Source organism: Halyomorpha halys, unplaced genomic scaffold (assembly GCF_000696795.3).
Source record: "Halyomorpha halys isolate HHAL.00 unplaced genomic scaffold, Hhal_1.1 Scaffold186.1, whole genome shotgun sequence".
NCBI classification, from domain to species: Eukaryota; Metazoa; Arthropoda; class Insecta; order Hemiptera; family Pentatomidae; genus Halyomorpha; species Halyomorpha halys.
The window spans coordinates 1,554,461-1,564,690 of NW_027116002.1; the positions used below are offsets into that span (position 1 = coordinate 1,554,461).

A 10,230-nucleotide genomic window follows, 5' to 3' on the forward strand; every position below is an offset into this window, starting at 1 on the left:
TTTAATGTAAAAATTTACAAATGAACTCAAAGTAAGGATATCAACATTTCAGTTTTCTTTATAATTTATACAATTAAATTACGATTTTCTCTACCAATTCATGTAAGACAATATTTATAATACTATACAACAATAATAATAAACTAAAACAGAAATATTCCCTAATAAATTATAGAAGCAATATAATGAGACTTAATTTTCCATACGTAGCACAACTATGTTTCTCGGCCAGGATTCGAGAAAGATAAGGTACCTATAAGCTCGATCTGGCGATATACCAGGGTTAAATAAATTGAGTCAATTCTCGAATAAATTCCCTAGATAGTGAAAAATAAAGGAAACAAAAATAATCACCTCGGAGCCAAGAAACAAATTCCAAATTAGTGGTGCCGCATGGGGCACCTTCTCAAGCTAAGGGTGGCCGCATTAAATTGTAAAAGTATACTTGTTGGGATCATAAAATCTACCTTAAAAATCAACATTCATAATAATTAGATAAATTGAGAAAGCGTAACACGAAAGTTTATTCCAATGATATTTCCTTTTTTTTTTCTTTTCCTTTCTTATCAAAATAAATGTCATCCAACTAATTTCAAGTTTCACAATTTTTTTTTTTTTTGAACCGCAATATATTACGGTAAATGCGTAATTCAAGATAATATACGTTTTATCATACTTGACGCATGTGCTATATTAAGTGAGTGAATCATATTTTTTGTGATAACTAATCGTATTGAATGAAACGATGAAATATTCATCATATGATTTGCAGATCAGAAAAATACCAACAACCAAAGAGGTATGAACAGTAATACAAAAAAAACAATAATTTTCGAATTTTCATAAAACATTTCTTTCTTAGATAATACGTAACTAATATGATTTGAATATTTTAAATTTCTTTAATAAGGTATTGTAGTAATACTTTTTTTAACATCTTTTGCATCTTATGTTGCAATTAAATATATTCTTTTTTACTATTCTCTTTTAATGTAATATATTTCATATTCTAACACTTGTATGGAGTAGTTATTTATCGGGATACGAATTAATTATTGCGACTTTTTTTTTAACTTTGATTTCATAATGTTGTATCTTATAACAAAAAAAGATAGTGATTGAAGTGCATTAAGTCAGAATTTTTTTCTGTCAGTGAAAGCTAAAGTAGATTCTGGGGATGCCAGTAGATACGAAGTTTAAACAAATAATACATTCAAATTTTTTTTTTTTACATATATACTGTGGTGGAAACTGTGAAAAACCCTCAAACATGGAGTGTCTCTCATCATGTTCATAAATGTATTTTTTATACTCAAATACCTATAAATGAATTCACCACAATTGGTTCTGCCATCAAACAATATTTGTGACCCGTAGAACTCTTAAAGACGTTATTTCTTCATGGGGAAAAAATGAGTTTTTATTGGTTATTGTTATTTTGTTTTAACCTATCCAACTAACTATATTTCAGCTAAGTCAATACCAACGAAATTTAGTTTAAAAAGTGTAGTTTTGCAAGTGTAGGTTTGTTTATTGAAATATTTTTTTCTTAATTTCTTCAGCCAATTCAAATTTAATTATGGAAAAAGTAGGTTTGCACATTTTGATAGACCAGAAACAAAATAAGCTTTTTTGTCCTTTGTCATGAGACTATTTTGCCATCGAAGTGTACATATTCGAGCAACTTTTGTGTTAAGTTTCATTGACCTATGATTTCAGGCACCGGATACGTTTTGAATAATGTGAGAAAAATAGTCAAATTAATTTAAATGAAAAAAATATTAGAATGATGGAAGACATAAGATTTATTTTTTCACACCAGAAAATATCAAAATTAAAAAAATAATGCATTCCATTGAACTCAGCACCTTCAATAAAACAGAAATTCATGATGATTACAGAAGATTTAAACAATTTAGAGGTTTTTGCACAAAAACGGCAGTTACCACCCCTGTGCGCCGTCTCAGGTAGACGTGACTTTTTAGACTGTCATGACATGAGAGGTGCTGAATTTTGTCAGTGGATATATGTATGATATGGTAATAATCTTTCCTGATGTCTTCATTAGCAAAACATCGACTGGTGAGTGTTCAGCTGGTTTATTAAAGACTCAGGTTGGAATCGTTCTTTTGTATTTATTCAATTAATTTGTGTAAAGTATAATACCATCTTTATTACATTTATAAGGAGCTGTATAATTACTAGTTTGTCTCTAAATTTACAGTAGTTGTATAAATAATACTTCAATTTACAATACTCTGAAAATAAGCTAAGTAATCATTAGAATATCATTCTACTATATTTCACATTTTATTATTATCATATCATAGAATAATAATTAATTTAACTTTTATTGCGAGTTTATAGTGTGAATTTCAAAATAAACATATTGCAATAAACATGCATGTAATTACTGGATAGTTTCGATGTTTAGAGTAGTTATCGCAAGAACTCTGCTGTATGGATAAACACTAAGAGGGCTATCTACAACTTATCGCCCATTCACTTTCCGCGTTGGGTAATTCAGCCTTTCAGTTAACTAACACAAATATTTATTTTATATGTAAATAATCTTTTCACTTTCTTGAGACTGATTATTATTGTTTAAATAAAATCAATTGTATCCAAATTAAAATCTCAAAACATTCTTCAATTTCTCAAATCCAACGTTTCGGAGACAGCTTTTATTATGCATTGATTTTTAAGAATTTTAGCAATTAACAATATTATTAATGAATAACATAACTTTAAAAAACAATTTACACTCACATAAATTATTTAAAAATTTTTCTGTAGGCTATTCTGCCCAGGTCACTAGTTTCAGTAAAAATTGCCCTATGAGATAATAAAACCTTGGGGAATTATATAACTTTATTAATGAGCCATCCTTAGTATAAGTTTAATTACCTATTTTGTCACTATTTCATCAAAATTAAACTTTTAATTATAATCAATTTAACTCTATAACACCTTGCTTTCATAATAAGATTTGTTATTTTCCTTACATTCAGGTCAAGCATATCTTTTATTTATTTTGACCATAATTCTTTTGTTTTGTTTTTTATTCTTAAGATACATATGAAAGTTAATTTTAATTATTAACATAATTTTTACTCATATTTTTCATAAGATAATTTTGCTTAAAATCTGTGGATAGTGATGGTTCAGATTTCTAGTATCTGTCTTAAAATTCACTGAATAATTACTGTTATTTATATTGGCTCAATATTTTTCTTTTTAATGTATTATTTTATTTATGTAAAAATAATATTTATTATATTATCAAAATCAAGATTGCACTGGTTTTTGGCTGCCCTTGTGCTCTTTTATTGGGATCCTTCTCCTTGTTTTTTATATCATTACTTTGTTGATACATTCTATCACTCCACATTTGTTTTGTTTAACCAATAATAATTTAATAATTTTTTTTTTTTAATCTCGATACAATTGATTTTATTTAAACAAATATTCATTATTTGAATTAGGCAGTTTATACTATTGATTGTGGCATCATTGAAATTATATTTTAAATTTATCAATATCAATAATATATTTAATAATAAATAAAAAAAAAAAAAAAATTTTTTAGCCTTGTACGAATCGGGATATGCATACTCCGCTCAAATCAATTACAGAGCATTGTAAAGAGGTTTTTCTTGAGTGTGATTGTATAGTATATTTCTGGATCCGCTCCTGAATGGCGATGGAAGACTTCCACATATAAAGTCTGTCATTTGAGGTTTGATACGTAGTGGCTCTTTAAAAAGTAATTTAAAATAGTTATTATTTGTGACCATAATTTTTATTTATTTATTGTGATAGTTATCTGTTAAATACCAAGTAACTGGAACCAGGAAGAGGTAGACTATACTTAGATGAAAGACTTTAACGGCTCAAAAAATTTTTTTTTTTAAATACTTTTTCATCAGTAAAATAATAAGAACTGATTATTTATGAAATATGACGATAATAGGAGAGCATAGTGGCGATGTTACGAATGGATATGTAACAGAGCCGAAGGCAGAGGAGGTGGTGGGGGTGACCTAGCAGTTGAACGACCCTGACGACCCCCACCTCCTGAGCAGCCCCGGTCCTCAGTCAGTGCTAGTGCTTCATCCTGTGTACACTGGATATACTCTTTAAACTGAGGCAAGGTTGGTGTCTCATTATCTTCTCTTCTTCTTCTTCTTCTTCCGTGGCTGTCGGGGCAGTGTCGATCGGTTAAGTGTTGTGCCATGGCTTCCACATCCTGAGGACTGCTGGTACAAGGACTCCACTCTCCTACGACTGACGTTAGTATTATTATATCAGTGAGTGTACGTATGACAGTTACTGTGAGTGATCATAAGTGACCATAGGAATAGTAAAATATCTAAGCGGTGCCCCACGTTCGTTCCGATGGATCATTAAGCGCGCCGCTCTCCCGTGACGGTCAGAGTTCTTTAACCTCACCGTACCTCCTCCTTGTACTGACGGTATTTTTCATTTCAAGATTACTTTATATTATGTGAAATATTGTTATTCCACACTAATCGGACTTTTTGTTTTTCAATAACACTACATACTTGCGGATTATTCTTGTTTGTTTAGAAAAATGTATTGATTAAATTGCAGACCTTGTCCTGTACTGTTTACATAAGTTGCAGATGACGGACGCGTCCATTTACATATCTATTGATATTCTACATCAAGGAAGTAAACATGGCTGCCATCTGACCCATGCCACCTCCGTCAACACCACACGTTATACCTTATTTTCGCAATCCGGTATTTGACAGTTTCCATTTGCCAAAATGCGTTATAGGTTGCGAGCATCTAAATACAGCAATAAAGGCAATAAGGAGGAGCATTAAGATTGAAGCGTGTAGCCAGTCTTGCCAACTGATAAGATCGCATCCGGTTTTTGAAGGGTCGACGCACTCTGTCCCTTTCTGCCTCTGCAGCAGTTTCGGAAGTCGCCCAAAACGGCATGATAACAACTGATTAATCCACTGCAGAATTTGTTAGTGAATGAATATTTGCCGAGCAGACTATCAGTTAGTGAGGTTTGCCAGGTCCGATAAGTTCCCTTTAATCGTCAGGGATCGGAAGTGTCGAGTTCAAAACAATCTCCGCGAAGGGTCAGCGACCTCCCTTCTTCCGGCGAGATTCCGTCAGTGCCATTGCCACCGCGTCCTCCCCAGGCCGTCCTTCCCAGACCGCTCCTCCTCTATCTTGGAAGGCAATTCCATCTCCGTCGGTTATTATTGTGAATTGAAGGAGATTGTAAATCAAGACAAGGAAAAGTTGAAAATCACTGCATTAATTTTAAAGGACAGTGTTTTTTTAATTGAATAGTAAATCAAGGATGAACTGCAGATCAGTTTTTCACAACCATGAGAAAGTGGTGTACTTGACCTAGAGTGACTATCTGTAATGAGCAAGACAAAAACCATGGCCATCATAATCTGTCCGCAAGTCCCTTATCTATAGGCGTTGCAGTCTCCGGCCGGAGCCCACCTGTTGCTTCCTCCTGCACTGTCATCTGCTGTGACCGTTCGGATGCCCTTCAGTGTCCTTCGCAAGATATTTGTTATTCGTATTTTTGTGGTCACTATCTATGGGGTAAAAATTTTGGGGTGGTTATATGGTGAGATTTAATTAGAAGTACCCGACGCTCGGCAGCCATATAGACCTACTTCCTTCTTATACTGCCTTCTCGATCTGTCCAGACTATCGACCTATTTTGCCTTTTTCTTTTTGATATTTTTCTTCCTTCTGTCTTTCTGTTTTTATAAAGAATGTTATCTTATAGTCGAACAACTTTCAGTTTCCTCTCTTTGAACAAACGATTGTAGTAGATAACTTTAAAATTTCAACATAACCTTGCATGCTTTATCTTATTATTTTCTTGTAGAATAAGTATTTTCATTGCATTAAATAAGTAGTTGCTGGAATATTGCCTGATATTGATAAATGGAATATGGTCCGGGTGCGGTCAAATTAAACTCAAATAGTAATGTTTTGTGCTATTTTTATTTTTAATAACAATTTTTTTTTTTTAAATAAAAATAATATATCTATAATCTATTTGTATATTTTTGTCCTGACGAAGCTCTGCAACGTGGGGCGAAACGGCTCAAATAAAAATAATATAAAATATTATTATTTGAGTTTAATTTGACCCACCCGGACCATATTCCATTTAGTAAGATAAGTATACTTGTATTTGTGAACATTTTCAAGTGTAACACGTTTAATAATACAAACAGAGAAACATCTGAAAGATTTTTTTTTTTTGCGACATTGAAAGCATTTTTTTGTATTTGTTTTTATAAGGATCATGATTTGTAAGTTATAGTATTGCGTGATTTATAACATGGTTACCGTTCCGGGTATTCTTATTATTTCTTGTATTGTAGTATTCATGCCAGACAAGCATTCTGTAGTATTATACAGTATTATTCTGAGTGACCCGTTTGGTTTAAGTATACTTATTTATCGTATACTTACTAATATTGTTTTTAAAAATTTCATTTATTGTGTGTAATTTTAGTAATATTTTAGAAATGTATTGTGTGATTGGGGGGTTCCCAAATCTTTTAAACGTGTCTCTGTTAAGAGAAAGGGCTAATTTTACTTAAACGATTTCCTCAGAAGCCCTTTCACCCTATCACATCTCGGCGTTCCATAAAGTCGCTCGGTCGATAACCCCATCGACCCCCGTCACACGCACAAATATATCTTAGTTCAATAATACTACCCTTCACTGGGGTCTTTAAGCTGGGGACCATTCCATCAGCCGCTGTTCATTATTTCATAAAATTCAAAGCTATCCGTTCAAGGCCATTGCAACAAGAATCCTCACAACGCAAATGAGAATAATAAATTCCAATTTGTGGTTTCGTTGGCAAGGTCGCGCTGGATCTCTGTGGTCGATCGCTGATAGATATTTCGTTATAACTCGAATAGGATATTCCTTTTCATATTTTTATATTATTTAATGCCACCAGTAGGATAATAATTTAGAAATAACGATTCATCCAAAAAATACTGATTGAGATGTTTTAAAAGTATACTCTATTTTAATATCACCATAATTAATTGAAAATCTAACTGGTATACATTTAAATCATTTTATTCCATTTTAGTGGGAATCTGTATATTGTTTTAAAATTAATTTTATAATTACAATATATATACATATATATAAGGAATAAATTTTATCATGACACCTATAAATGACCCTGGTTTATATTTGTAACATTTATGATTGTTTTAATTTTCTTGAATAGTTGTAGGAGCAATAAAATGTTTTTAACTACCCTAATCATCTTACATAGGGTCTCAGATCGAATATAGTATTATATGATGCCCAACTATTTGTGATAACACCGCTTGAAGTAAAGAATATATATTTTATTTTCTCTCCTGTAATCCATTTTTGCTGGATGAAAAATGCTAATTTTATTTTTATGTATCCTGTATTTTTTAACTTTCCGTGTGCTTTTAATTAGTTTATGTTTGTAGGAACATTTAAATTGAATTATTTTCTACCATTTATATATTTTATATTAACCATAGTAAAATCTATTTTAAGTACTATACTCTAACTGTAATAGCCTATCTAACCTATCTATATTTGAAGTAAAAGACCAGCGATGGTCTTACAGGAGAAGTCATCAGAAGGAAACCTGGGGAGCAGCCGAAAGGTAGGGCATCGACCTCACCTTTCCAAACCTGCCTCCTTCCAACGCGCCACAGGATTCATCTCTTCTCTAACTGTACAACCATATTATATTCTAACCGCACATTATTTTAAATAATATAATTTTTAATGAGAAATTTATTTATTCTAAACAATTAAAATATGGTTGTTTGTTGAAGAAAATTCGATTTTGTACATCAGGCCACATTGTTAATGCAAAGCAGTCATTTTATTATTAAAATCTAACATCATAAAAAATACTGCATTATGTAACATTGAATTCCTAAATTTTAGTACTTATGGAAAAAAAAATTAATAAGTTTATAAACTGATGAAAGTAACTCATAGCATGTACTTTATAAACTATTTCATTGAAATTTATAGATTTAAGCTCACTTATTTTATTTTTTCATGAAATTAATTTAGATACTAATGTTACTTTGAAATGGAATGATTTATTCTTTGTAAATAAGTTTTATTTAGTGTAATTTTGTTTGATAGTTGCTTTCACGGTTTTTACTTTGAGTAACTTATTTTAAATATCTTATAAACTTTAAAAAAAAAAAAAAGATCTCAGAAAGTGTAGATAGCCACGGGGAGCAGATGCTTAAAATAAATTTTACACCAAGAGTAGTTAATTTATATGAATCACTTATAGTATTATAATCTTGGTTTATTAAAATGTAGGTTGTTAAATATAAAATTCCTAAAAATAATAACTAATAAAACATATCCTCAAAACGTATTATAGGTAGGAGGAACCCATTACTTGTTTAATCCTCAAGGGTCCATGCCAGACCCTACCCTTCGCAAATTACCACCCAAAAGTCAGGCGTGTCCAACCCTTGTCCAAAAGGGGAATAATAAATTATTTCTAGGAATCCATTGATTTTTAGAAATTTTCGTTGTTTCATTACTCAACACCATTTCTTTTCTCTTGACGAAGACATTTCAAAAATTTCTTTCTTTGTCCGTTTTACGTCAGCTTGAAGGACATGACATTACACCCCATACTTCGTCCGGGACGTTTTACAGCACCTCAGGTGCCACGCTATGACACAACAATTGCGAACTCCCATTTGGCACTGTTCGATTCATTACTCAACTCTTTTTATGACAACAATATATCTTCCAAATTCCAAAAAAGGGTACTTCTTTTACCAACCCTTGCGAACCCGTTTCTCGGAACTGTATTGTTGCTGTTATACAATACTACGCAGTGTTCTGCAACATGTCCAGCCTTCTGATTTATTGCCATACCCTTTTAGTGGGACATGGGTGAAGAGGAGATTTATATTGCGCATGTTGCCAAAAGTTGGGAAGGCGGGCAATGAACTTGGGGAAGGTTCATTCCCCCATCACACTCCCACCTCCCAGCGCACCCATTCATTACCTCTACCATACTGCCTCATTTGCACCTCTTTATGCTTTGCCAGCCGAGATTAAACCCTATGGAATTATAACACGCGGCGTTCACCTACGCTGAGGTCATGTTATAAATAATGTAAAGTAAATGTAATTCTTTATAATTAAAATTATATTATTGGGGCTATTTAATTCAGTTAAGCACAGCTATCTGGTCACAAATTAAATAACGACAAATATTAATTATTCTTATTGCAAACAACTTTTTTTTTATTTAATTCTAGAAAATTGAACCTGTTTTCATCTATTGAAAAACGGGAAAGCAAGGTAGTTTCACCATAAAGTGTTAAAATAATTTAAAAAGCAAAAACGAAACAAAATTCTTAATTGAACTACGAACGTCAGTTAGGAATTCAGTAACAAGGAAATCAAAAAACGTTGTTGACATTGTAGCATTTTGAACCAGTAAACAAAAACACCATTGTTCTTCCCTTCCAACAATATCATATTTTCCTGTTCGTAATAAAATCTTGCTAATTTTCAATTAGGTTTATATCATTGTTTATGTTCTGTAATATGTGCAGAGTAATGAATTTGTACAAATTATGGTATAATGACTTGTTTTGTTTTTTCTTTTTGACCTTTTTTTTTCATCTGAAAAAAATGTATCATCAAGTTTTCTTTAATATTTAACAATTATTATTTATCATTAACTCGTTTAAAATAATCTTTTTTAAACCAATTGTCGATTATTAGGATTTAAAATGGAAAAATAATTTACTAGATAACAAATAATGGAGCATCATTAAGATTATTTCGTTTATGGAGGAGATCGTTCAGTAAAAACATGTTTGATCCCTGCTGATTTTTACCAAAAATATGATGAGGTATGGTATGGTTCATAGGTATTGCCTGCTGGGAAGTTACTACAGTTTGATGGGGGGACTCTTAGAAGTCTCAGGGGTATTTTCTGTAAGTTGCCCTTACTCTGAATAGTTTTTAAAAACTAGCTCTCTATGTAGCAATTTTAATATAATAATTACTATGAGAAGTTTTAACTCCAATTTTTGCAGCTTAAAGCAGGTTTTCAAATTACCCAACTTTTGGAGGGATGACACCTCTCCATATACTCCACCATAACGACGTCAGCCCTGCTCGTCTGTTTACTATCTTTATAT

At 31.7% G+C, this 10,230-nt stretch overlaps 1 protein-coding gene across 3 annotated transcripts in view; it reads left to right on the forward strand.

The window, feature by feature from the left end:
* Positions 1 to 10,230, forward strand: part of Blimp-1 (PR domain zinc finger protein 1) — a 99,715-nt gene that overhangs the window by 52,042 nt on the left and 37,443 nt on the right. Inside the window, exon 1 of one of the 3 annotated variants that reach the window (XM_067052948.1) lies at positions 4,107 to 4,154. The exons of 1 other annotated variant lie outside the window; for it this stretch is intronic. The gene's annotated coding sequence lies outside the window, so the exon portion shown is untranslated. Of the gene's footprint in view, positions 1 to 4,106; positions 4,155 to 4,244; positions 4,293 to 10,230 lie in introns of those variants that run through there. One more of the 3 variants, XM_067052949.1, reaches the window with a different exon arrangement.